General features: G+C 34.9%; 1 non-coding gene and 1 pseudogene across 1 annotated transcript; both read left to right on the top strand.

Moving 5' to 3' along the window:
- Positions 1-288: 288 nt before the first annotated feature.
- LOC132513070 (ferritin light chain-like) overlaps positions 289-12,913 on the top strand; it is a 35,876-nt pseudogene continuing 23,251 nt past the window's right edge.
- Positions 386-514, top strand: LOC132514161 (small nucleolar RNA SNORA35). The gene has a single exon (XR_009538653.1). It is a non-coding gene; the product is annotated as a small nucleolar RNA SNORA35 (small nucleolar RNA).

The raw sequence follows: 12,913 nt of genomic DNA, 5'->3' as shown, positions 1-12,913 counted from the left end.
GCCATTGGTTACATGGGAGGCGTTTAGTTGTGACAATAGCTATTATTGATTGAACATCTACTAATGTCACCTACTGGACTGGACTCTACAAGTTATTTCTTCTAACTCTCGCAACAGTCACATATGAGGAAACATAGGCCAAGAGGGCTTTAATGAGTTTCCAAGGTTCCATAGCTAGTGAGTGTCAGAGCCTGGATTCTGAACCCAGACCTGCCTGATTCTAAACTCACAATTCCTTCACCTGAAGCTGACCCATGTGTGCGGTAGCCATGCCGAGGGAATGAAGCAATGGATCCTGAGATGTTTCAGGTCTCCCATCCACACCCTCCTTCAAGCTTGTTCTTCAGCACAAAACACAGCGTCCCAACCCTAGCTCCACTGTCAACAGCACTGGCAAGTGACCCACTGGGCTCCTCCTTGACCAACTGGGCATCGAGCAGTGCCAAAGCAAATCCCTCCACAAAGCTGGGAGAGTCATGCTGTGGGCTACTCCTGCATGCAGGTGGGTACATATCTCCTGAGTCCTGGGACCCTGCCTAAGAAAAGTGAGGAGGTGGAGAAACAAATCAAGCAGCTCAGTATCTGCTACTACTAGATAAAAGTGACTATGTTTGAATCAGCTTAATAGCAGGTACTCAATAAATGTTATCACCATTATTGCTTATTATCATCATAATTGCTAGCTGTGTAGCTCTTAGCAATTCACATTAACCCTCTTAGACTCAGTGTCCTAGTCCATAAAATAAGCTTGACACTACTGGAATGATCTAAGATTGTCATGGTGATTATATTACAAGATAAATTCATTTATATTCACTGGCAAATTGCTCATTAAGTGTTAGGATAGGAGAGATAAGTTGTTTTCTCCTTTTGATGTGACAAAAATAGATTATAATTGTCTTACAGATTTTGGCTCTTGTGTATTTTATTTGCCCCACATTCTTACCAGCTTTCTGACAAACTAACCTTCCCCTGCCTCTTCATTCCCTGTAGATAGTTTAACAGTCTATTTAAATCTAGTGCTGACAGAATTTCTTTCCCAATTATTTCTTGTAATTTAGATCTACGCTCAAGACCCATTCCTAGCCCCTTCTTTCCTTCATAATACCTTTGAATACTCAAGTCCCCCTTGAACCTCTCCCTCTATCACACAGTTTGGCAATAACTAGTTTCCCATTTTTTGTACTCATTTATGTCGGTAACTTATTGGCTAAGTTGTAAACTCTTTGAAAGCAAAGACCCTATCTTCTCATACATTTTAGTACTTACTGCAGCACCTAGCCCCTTGCCTTGCATAAAGTAAAAGCTCAATAAATAATTACTGATGGAAAAATTCATGTAAGTTACCTATGAAGTCATTCATTAATTCTTATAACCAGGACTTGAAGACAAGATCTAGAAAGTTGAATACCCTAGTTTTAGTACCATACAAAACATGGCACTGTTTTATGTGGCAAATAAAACATAGACTGAAAACTCATTTAAAATCAAGAAAAGATTAGTTTGTGAGAGATGAATTCATGATGTTATTTAAGTGAAAATAATTATTTTGAAGTAAGACCTCACACTTTTTTTGTGTTAACATTGTGGATGGTAAACTTGCCTTCCCAGGAAATGTCTTTAGGGCCTTCAGCCAGAAAGGACGTTGGGCTCATAGGTCTAACCTCAGGTCATAGCTATGTTCTGACAATTAGGCCAACATTGTAATATAGTATACACAACTTGCAGCTTATTATTATTTTCAGACAATTGAGATGAAATATATCAGTGAAAAATATATATCGCACTAAATAAATCCTTGTTGATTGAAATACAAAATGAAATAAAAACTATGACACATTTTTTCTGACAACTGATAAGGAATAGACTTTTTATACAGTATATATTTTTTAATTTCTTTCTTTCAACTATCTTTCAAACTATCATCTTTATTGCCACCATTGAACCAAAGATAAAAGAAGTTTGAACATCAAGTATGTGAGTGATATGAAATGAAAGTAGAAAATGGGCCATGTGCCTCTACGTAAATTTCCTTGTCTTGAGGTTCCAAAAATTGGCCTCTTTTTTAAAAATGAAAGTAAATATCTTTTTTCTTAGACATATGGCAAGATAGTTATATGATCTAACTTTGTGAATTAATGTGTTATAATGATACAGAATTTTATTTTTCCCCTTATTATTTTAATGTAGAACAAATGCTATTTGAATACTCCCTTATTCCTCCTCAGCCATATACACACATATTACACTGATTACAGGATGTGGGAAGACAGTCTTTTAAATAGATTTTTAAAACAATTTCTTAAAATAATGTAGTCTAGGGGCTTGTCTTGGAAGTCCGTGTGGGTGGGTGAGAATCTGTCAACATGTCTGTTCTCAGTATTTTTCCTAAGGGCAACATGCTATTTTGTTTCCCATGTGATTATTTTTGTGTTTTATTTTCCTGTTTGTGTACTTTAATTTCATTTAGGAAATTAATGGAATGAGGAATGGCAAAGTATGATTGTTTAGATTCTCTCATAATATAGAATGATTTTTGTGATAAAGATTATGAATATGAATTCTCTTTGATAAACATCTACTTATAGTTGAGTGAAGTATTATTTAGTATAGAATGTAGTATTCAAAAGAAAAAGCAATTTATCTAGGAAATGCTTCTTCCCTTGTTGCATTTACCCTCTTGTTGGCTTGATGTATCTGTTTTGCCTATTTGTCCTTTATTACTGTCAAGACAACAAATTTCTATCCGGAGCAGATGGTGTAACTGCCATTGTTCAAATGCTTAAAATTCATTCTGCTGCAGGGAATTTTTATCATTAAACCTCTAATTTGGCAATATTAATAAATTGAATCTATGGACTGTTCTGTCTGGGATGTCTGAACCTTTGTTACATATCTGAAGAGAAAAATACATATTTATATGTATGAAAATGAAAATTGTATCAAAAAACTTATTTATTTCTTAACAAATGAATGTAAAGATTTTTTCCATTAAGTTAGTATATAGTATGATGGGTAAATGCTATAAAATTTTAGTCATTTTTTGTATATAAATTTATTGTGGACTTTACTTGTTTCCTTTATTAATGTCTCCATGTTTTATCCCAAAAGAAATTTTAGATCATGATGTGTCTTGATATAGTTGAATAGAGTGTTTAAATTTAAATCTATTTTTAAACTTCAAATTTAGGCCTTTTTGTCCATAGCTCCTCACAGCACCCTGCCCGACCTACCCCACATGAAATCATGAGATTTCATATTTTACCATCAGGAAAATAAAGAGAATGCCATTTTTCCCACTCTTAGCCACATTTTCAATATTGGAATGATTAAAACTGGACCAGCAGAAGTTTTGCACTTAACTTTATCCTTACAACTTTAAGGCAACAAATGAATATTTTGTGGAAATATTCATAATAACTTGTAAACAAATAACACATACATATACGTATTCAGTAAATAGAATTCCACAATATTCATGATTTTTCAGTGATTACTACTTTAGAAATAATTCCACTCAGTGTAATAAGGTAAACTATAAACAGTATCCCATAGTTGGACGATTATACAATCATTGGTGAATGAGTCTAATTGAACATATGTTGAGCAAGTCAACTGCTGTTAGGGAGATCATACATTCGTTTGTCCAGAATAGTCACAGTTTATACTTATCAAGCAAATATGAATACTTTCTTTGACTCTCAAGAGTGTACCAATTTGGATTCTAAGTTACATGTTTATTCGATCTCTTCTGTACCCATACAAACCTAAGAGTTACATGCTGACATATGTGAAAGCAGTATAAGCAAATGTCCATTACCCAGAGGAGCATGCAAACTTATTAATGACAAAAGAAATACATGTGAAATCATTGCAAAATAATCCATAATTCTTTGTATTAAAATTCTAAATATGTGGTACAGGCAATAAGCAGTGTTGGAATTCAGAGAGATAAATGGATGTGGACTAGAGCTGTTAAGCCTAGTTTAAGCTACTGCTCTGCTAAAGGGCCTTGCAGGCATGAGGTCACATGGACAAATTTCTAGGGATGGATATGATTATAGTTCACTGCTGATCAATCAACAGTGGAAATGACTGAATACAAAGAAGGGTATGGTAGAGAGAATAATCACTAAGGACTTGGAAATTCTGGTCTCTCATCCTGGTTCTGCCACTGGTCAACTTTATGTTATTGAGTAAATTACTTCTTCCCTTTGGCTTTATTTCCTTCATCTGTAAAAAGAGGGCATGAACTGGATGCATCCATTCATCAGTTATTTATTGTGAGATTACTTTGTGCAAGGTACTCTACTAAGGGCTATGTAAAGGATCTCTAAAGTTCGTTTCCTGCTCTAACTTCTACAGAAATGTCACTTCCATCACCAATGTTTCCAGGGACATAGTTGTAACTGGTTTGGGATCATGTGCTTCTCTGTCACAAAAAAAGAACATTTCTTGCAGGTAAGTTAACCCAAACCAGCAAATATTTGTTGTGTTGACTTGAAACTTTTCCTAGCAAGTGTCCTTTATTTCCTAACTGGATTAAGACCGTATTTTCATTCCTTCTGATAATGATGCAACCCTAGAATGGTGGGGGACTCTTTCAGGAGAAGCTGGCATTACGTATTTTCAGAGTGTGAAAACTACCATTATGCTACAGGTAACCAAGGCTTCAGACAGCTTAGCTGGGAAGCCTGGATACTATGCACTGGTCTCCTTTGTCACTTCTCACAACTGAGGCCTGTTACCCATTCTGATATCATAAAGCTTGCTCTTGTTCCCAGTTCTAATCACCTAAAAGGAGAGATCATGCTCTCTGGAGTAAAGTTGTAGCACCTGCACAAGGAACTGTACCACCTCAAAGAAGCTGAGATGTCTTCTGTGAATCTAGCTGGTTCAAGGCTGTAGGCCCACTTGCCTTGGCGGTTTTTCCTATCGCAGAGAGTGGAGAAAGCGGCCCAAACCATCAGAATGGATTATACATCACTTTTGATAATGCACATGGATCCTCCACTCCATTAACTGGAGAAGTTGGAGGTAGATCTAGTCTAAAAAGAATCTGAGGAAGAAGAGAAAAAATTTAGTGGTCTAATATTTATTCTGTCCTTTAAAACTGTGGTGTAATATCCACAAATAATTCTGAGCCTTCTTAATACAGTAGATATGAAATACAAGATCAAATATTAACAACTTTTAAGTTGCTACTTAGTTCATTTACATTTGGTGCATCATTAAACAGAGACAGATTTTTTTTTTGGTAGAAATGCCAGGATGTATTTAAAACCAGCTGCAAGTTCACCTGTCTGCTGTCAGTATTGTTAGTGGTGGTCATGGTCATAGTGGGAGGGGATGAGAGGGAGAGAAGTCAAGATTTTATAAAGAATAGTTGAATGAAAAACAGAAGAAATAGGAGCTATAATAGATGTTTTATCATAAATGATTGCTGCAATGAAAGCAAATTATGAAATTTAGAACTGAGGGTATTAATTTTCTCCGTATTATAACTTTGCTTAGGATGGTGTAAACATTGCTATAAGGGGTTTCCCCTTACTTTTTGCATGGTTAGGCATGAAACGGAAAATTGAAGTCCTTTTAGGAAAATATTCCAAGTGAATTCCAAGTACTAAGAAATCTCTACTAACCTTACAGGTAGTCCCATTGAAATTTTAAACTTTCAGTGCACTTTTTTCAGAAATACATACTCCTGTACATTTAAATCTGTAAACGTACTAAAGCAACTACATAAAGCATTAAATCAGAGATATGAACAGCTGAAAACTGATAGGAGCTGAAAATAGAGTTGTAAGTAAATCACTGAGAATCTGTCTTTTCAAATATACTGCTCGTGAATTTTAAATCAATCTGTTTTATTCTGCCACTCATAGTAGACTATTCTACCCCTTGATTTACAAAACACTTAAACTTCAAATACTTTTGACTAAAAGGGGGGAAGTGGAAAGAGGAAAAATAAAAGACATATGGAATCACTTGACAATGTGCTGAAATATTAATCCACAGGCATCTCTAACTAAGTGTATTTTAAAATTAAGGCCAAATTCAAAAGTAGATTATTTCTTTTGAAAATGGCCTCAATTATTTCAGGGTGTAGAAGTAAAAACAATTTAAACCTCTACTCATTTTCTATGTGTGTGTGTGTGTGTGTGTGTTTGTGTGTTTAATCATTGTTCTGGCAAAATAAGAGCATGATCCAAATTTTATGCCTCATTCCCAAACTTCTGGAGATTGGTGACACCTTACAGAGCTGTTGGAAGGTGTAAGACAAGAGAAGGAAAATGAAGATGTTAACTCACACTGAGATCTGGAGGGGTAACCAGCCGTAGACAACCCAAAAAGCTGAGAACCTGAGCAAGACAAACTTGTTTTTAAAAAGACATTGTAATTGCAATTGAAGAAAGCCAGGACTGGCTAAGGCAGAGCAAGTGTAAGAACAAAAAGAAAGGAATTTGACTTGAGACCAACAGGATGATGGGTACTTTCTTCCTCATGCCATACGAAACATTTCTAGGATAGAAAGCATCATAAGAAGATCGATCTGCACCCATGGTGTTTTAGAGCAACTGACTGGGCTCTATAACAAAGTCATAGATTATTTTGTCTTTTTAATGTAGAAGGAAATAACTGATTAAATGGAATGTTTCACTGATTTTTCCAAACAAGCCTACTTACAGAATTTCAGAAATGGGGAGTGCCTTCTCAGATGGGCTCACGTGAACCTACTCATTTCCTGACCATGTACTGAGAACAAGTTGAGAGGCAGCAGCAAAATAGCCTGACAGTTCAATACAATAAACAAATTCATAATTTAAGGACAAAGTCTATCAGTTTTAATACCTTCAAATAGGGATTTAATGGCATCTGTCACTATCCATTATTGAAATGCAGAGGCATGAGATGTTATATTCCCTGGGCCTGTAGGTTAGGAAATACATAGATCAAATATGTTGTAAATGGAATTCTTGTACAACTTTAAAAGTGATCACTTGTGATATGTTTTGGGCCATTATGTAATACTATGTCATTACATTATATAATAATGTGTCAACTGTTTCAATAATATTCTAAGAGAAGAATTAATATCCTTACTGATCTTTAATATTTTGGGTTTTGCTTTTGCTTGAGCAGCTCCATAAATGAATATTCATTTTGTACATTATTTCTATTGTGAAAAGAAAAATAAATGGCTTCTCTTGTTACAAAAAATAGCTCTATGAATATTCCGATCAAACTTTTATTAATTTCTATTGTGATAAACAATGTGACATAAACATCTAAAAGCCATTTCCTGATGATTAAATTGTACATATTGTTAAATTCCATTTACAAATTATGTGAGGAATTTGTTTTTTAAGGAAAACATGATCAGAGCATGGACATATCTGTTAGGGCAGTCCCACCCAGCCTTTTTCAGAAGGTTGTATTCTGCCATAGTATAAAGAATCCTGATTTGTTCAAGAAATATTTCCAATCTAAAATCTTGGAGGCAGGTGCTCACTTGTCCTCCTCCATGCTTCGAAAATACAGGGAGGAGGCCAGAGTGGCAACTGTCACCATGATTGATTTCGTTGGGATAGAAGATTGGCCAGCTGATTGTAATCAATGGATTGAGAATTCTCTCAGAACAGTGAAACCGTTAAAACTCCTCAAGGTAGAACAAAGCAGTAATGTTTCAAAATTTAAGTATTTTGAAATGCAAGATACTTTTCTCATATCATCTACTCTTCTAAACAACACAATGTTTAAGCCATGTACTGTTCACAGATTATAATGTTGTAATGGTAAAATGTACACCCAATGACAAAAATAGTGATAAATGACTGAGATTATTTTAATTTTATATTGAGCTTTGTATAATGCTACTTGGAAAAATTTTTGTAGAATTATTAGTAAATGTAAGAAGATTCATATATGATCAAATATTTTACAATCTTCCTGCCCTTAAGTTTGAAGTGTATTACAGGTTAAGCTCAAGCCAGGAAGTAAGGTTGTTTTATAGAACTCCATGATTCTCAAAACTGAAATTTGAAGTGAACGTGGTATATCATAATAGTGCAATTAAAATATAAATTTATCATTCATTTTTTATTCAACAAGTACTTATATAACCCTTAATATGTGCAAGGTATTTTCCATGCATACTCTATTCTTTTTTTTTTTTTTTTTTTGTGGTACGCGGGCCTCTCACTGCTGCGGCCCCTCCCGCTGCAGAGCACAGGCTCTGGACGCGCAGGCTCAGCGGCCACGGCCCACGGGCCCAGCCGCTCCGCGGCACGTGGGATCCTCCCGGACCGGGGCACAAACCCGCATCCCCTGCATCGGCAGGCGGACTCCCAACCACTGCGCCACCAGGGAAGCCCCTCTATTCTTAATGGTAACAATCTTAGCAACCTAGTAATGCAGGTAGTATTATCTTCAATTGATTGTTGATAATGCATCCCTGAACCATGGAATGTAGCATTGGATGTCATCACTCTCTACATTTCTGCTTAAATATATTTTACTCTCACTTTGAATGAAAAGGTGAAACATAAATATCATTAGGAGTGATTACTGAGTAGGAACAATCAAGGGACGCTTCCTACATGGCATGGACCTCTGGCTAGAGGGAAGTACACAGATGGGCCATTAGCAAGTGGAACATTAAAGACTTTGTCAATAACATCTTATCTTTTGCAAGACCACAGGTAGAATTGTATCCACATTTTGATCTTATGAGTCTCCAATCTCATTCTTCACAGAAGGTGAGTGTCACAGAGTGTTCCCAGGCTATGCCATGTCGCAGTGAAGTTTGAGAGCAAATGTTTAACAGCTGCAGTTTTGGTAACAAATTATGCACATTTTAAAAATTATTGAAACTTATTTGAATTTGATATTCAGTGCAGTCACACAAACATCTTTGGAAGACTTAATAGATACCAGACCCTATACTAAATACAATGAAAACAAAAGCATATTCTGTGCATTCAAGTAGTTTACAGCCTGGCAGTAGAGAGCTCTCAACCCCTTTCAAAAGTAGGACTCTTCAGAAAAAGGAAAAAAAAGTAGAACGCTTCTACCTTATGCATTTGAGTTACACCACCTATTATTATATTGTGCTTTCTGTTTCTCCTTGTTTCTTAAACTCAAAGGAGTAAGTGTTCATTGGTAGTAGATTTTCTGCTTAAGTGCTACCTGACTACATTGGCATATAAAATTCACAAATAGACTCAGATAATTTTTCCTAACATAAAACTGTTTTCTGCTTTTGCTGAGTCCTTATATTTAAGAACATGAAATCAGGGCCCTTATACTCTGTTGGAACCTCTTCTGATATGGAGACTTTGGTTAGTATAGTCTCATTTAAAGACGAAGAATGGGGGAGTTCCTGGTTTGCCTAGTGGTTAGGATTCCGGGCTTTCACTGCCGTGGCCCAGGTTCAATTCCTGGTCAGGGAACTGAGATCCTTCGAGGTGTGGCCAAATAATTTAACCTGGTTTCACATAAAGATTTTTAAATAAATAAATAAAGGTGAAGAACCAATTCTGAAATATTGAGAATTGGTGAATATTTGAGAGTGAAATATTGAGAGTGATTTTCTGACTAGCTCTTATATTGAAGGGTTTTTTTTTCCTAATTGATTAGCTTTTGAAATTAACAAAAAATTCTTGTTATTCCAAACTTGGTTAGATGCAAGTGGTTATCCATATAAGATCAACAAGGGAAAACTTAATTTTCTTTCAATAATTACTTTCAACTTTCAATAAAGTTCAAATTGCTCTCAAGAACAAAGTATAACTATTTCCCAGTAGATGATAATTTAAACAGGTCATTAAAAAAGAATATTATCCCATTCCATCAGGATGTAGACTTCATTCAGGCAGTGATAAAATAAACTGCATTAATATTTATACATCTTTGGAAATATCAAGTCTACATTTTCATAGCTTAGATCTTATTACTGTACCTTACATGAAAAAAAAGATACAATTCAAGTGAAGAATTTTAACTGATTTTTTTCATTAATACTATGTGATATCTATATCAAAACTTTTTAAAAACCTGAGCAAATGTCTTACTTTGAAACTACCATGGGAATATACAAGTTAGTATTTTATATATAACGTGGTAGATGCCATTCAGAGTAATAAATAGGACATTTTTTTGCATTTTTTTGTATGTATTTACTTATGTTTTAATGGTTGTTTCTTGGGTTTTGCTTTGTTTGTGGGATTACTATACCAAAATGATAACATTTTTTTCTAGGTTCCAAGTTTACTTAGAAAAGTGTATGATGTTGTAATTTAGGGTATTGAACCATATTAGTTTTATGCAAATTAGTATTTTCTTTTTTTAGAAACACAATTCCAACCACCTTAACTAAATATGGCAAATTCAGTGGCTCATATATCCAAACTAAAATAAGGTAAGGAGTAGTACAGGACTTGGAATTGATGGCATCCTGGAATTTGAAAAGTGTCACAACCACCTCCTTACCCCATTGTTTTACTGCTTATTTCAGCTCTTGTGCATGTGCTATCCTCATTCTCTTAGACTGTTCTATGTGTCAGGAAATGTGACTATTATCATCTTTAAAGAGCCATCCTTACAGATGATCATCCAGGAGAATTGAGAATGCTTTCCCTTAATTTCCACCTTGGAATAATTGAGAAGGACTATAATTGACTTATGTGGATCAAATCATGGTCCCTAGGATCATTAGAGTGACCAAGAGGCTAAGGTACTATTACAGACCCAGCCTGAGAGAGTAGCCTCCTCTGGTTGGGGGAGGGAGCTTCCACAGAACCATACAGATTAGCGAAAGTAGAGTTCCTCAAAAGAAGGAAGACACTGGTAACAAAAAAAGGGAGGAGAAAATACTGGAAAGACAAAAGCAACTGATGTCCACTACATAATCCAATAACAAAATTACATACATATATACAAATATATGTATATCTACACATACATGTATATACATATGTATATCTCCTTTTCGATCATAAGTAGATTTTTATAGTCATGTTTATATAGATCCTATATACTATCTATTAATATTATTTCTGATTTATTCTTTTTTTATTGTGGTATAATTGCAAATTAGTTTTTAACAGATTAGTTTTTTGTAGAAAGATTTCTTGGATTGTTCATGAATTTTCAGTTTTCCACTGACACACATTTGTTTTCTTGTTAACAATAAATTTTAGCTCACCACAATGATTTGATAATTAACTCCCAACTTTTGCATACTGGTGTTACTAATGAGTAAATCAGGAAAAAGAAATTTAACAATGAATTTTGCAAAACAGAACCCATTTTCTAAGAAAATATTTAGAAACTAGGAGACATGATTTTTTTAAAAGGAGAAACAATGTTATTATTAATGAAGTGGATGTGACCTTTGTGATAACATATTACTTTTGCTTCCTTTCTGTGTGCAATTTTGTTCTATATAAATGATGTTTCTGGATAAATCAGTTGTTGCCGTTTACAGAGCAACTGAAAAACAAATCTCTTTTAGTGTTCACAAGAGCCCTAGATGCTAGGTTACTTATTTGTGTCTTAGAAAAAGATGAAGCAATATTGATTACTTTGACTCTCTATTTTGTCTTCTTTAATGTATGTGCTGGTGTTTTTTAATGCAGACTTCTCACTGCCATAATGCTTTGTCAGCCTTCACATATTATTTATTAACATCTTGGTTTTTAAAGATGAAAATATGAACCACAGATAAATTGAATGATTTAACCTAGATAGTACAGGGTAGGATCAGGGTAGGGGAGAGCCTTTGAGTTTCTGTCCTCTTTGCAGAACCAAAATGAATCAGTTTTAACAGGAAAAACCTCACAGTGTAAAGGAACTTTGCTAAGAAATTATGAAAGTGCAAGTTAATTAGAATACAGAGCTACTTGCAAGGACTGACAATTATTAACTACATGTTCTTGGGCTGGCTCAATTTCAGGCAATTTGCTGCTAAACGAAACAAAAAAATTTCTGTTAGTTTTCAGTCTTGCAGAGAAAAAAAACCCTTCAAGGCACCAACCAAGAAATAACTGCTCTATAAGGTGCAAAGAAAGCAGATTTTAGATTTAAATTTTTGAGCCAGTGTTTTTGGTGGCTTATTCTCTTTGCTATATATCACAATTCTAATTATATCAATAGTTAGTGAAACATTTTGGGAGCTCGTGTGCTTACCTAAGTGAATAGCTGAAATTGTTCAAAAATCGATGTAGCTAGTGGGAGATAAGTGTGAGTTTGCCTTGTTTTAGGCAATAGATACATTTCTGAGAAGTTATATGTAACTGAACTTTCATTAAGTCATATTTTAAGTGCATGGATACTATCTATAGCACCTCACGAGTCTCCTGAATTCACATAGGAGGATGACTAGAACTACCTGCTAAAAAACAAAATTCAACTGAGTACATTTTAAAGATCTAATTGGCTTTATTGAATGATTCATGAGTAGGGCAGCACATCCCATCTAGCAGATAGAAAGGAGCTCCAAGGAGTTGTACAAAATGGAAGCCCTTTATAGGCAGAAGGGGGGAAAGAGTGGATTATTTCAGTCTTAGGTAACCTACCTATGGGAATGGAAGGAGACTATGTGGCAGATTATTTTATTGGTTCTGACTAGAAAATTCCAAACTGACCAATTAAGACTACATTCCTGGGGGTGGTTGTAACTGTGGTTAGATCAGGTATTAAGTCTTCGTTTGCTGACATAGAGCTTAGCACAAGTAACTCCATTTGGGGCCTATTGTTTCTTTTTAAACACACTGAATTGTTCCCGTTTAATTTTCTTCCCCCTCACACTTTAATCAGATTAGCATCGTATCCTTGAAAATTAGATATGTCGTTCCTATTTAATGGTTTATTAATTTGGCATATCACCTGCTTATAGGATCTGAAGGTTTTG

The sequence above is a fragment of the Lagenorhynchus albirostris genome, chromosome X (genome assembly GCF_949774975.1).
Source record: "Lagenorhynchus albirostris chromosome X, mLagAlb1.1, whole genome shotgun sequence".
Lineage (NCBI taxonomy): Eukaryota > Metazoa > Chordata > Mammalia > Artiodactyla > Delphinidae > Lagenorhynchus > Lagenorhynchus albirostris.
The sequence above is the reverse complement of the archived record's forward strand: the minus strand, read 5'-3'. Positions and strand labels throughout refer to the sequence as shown.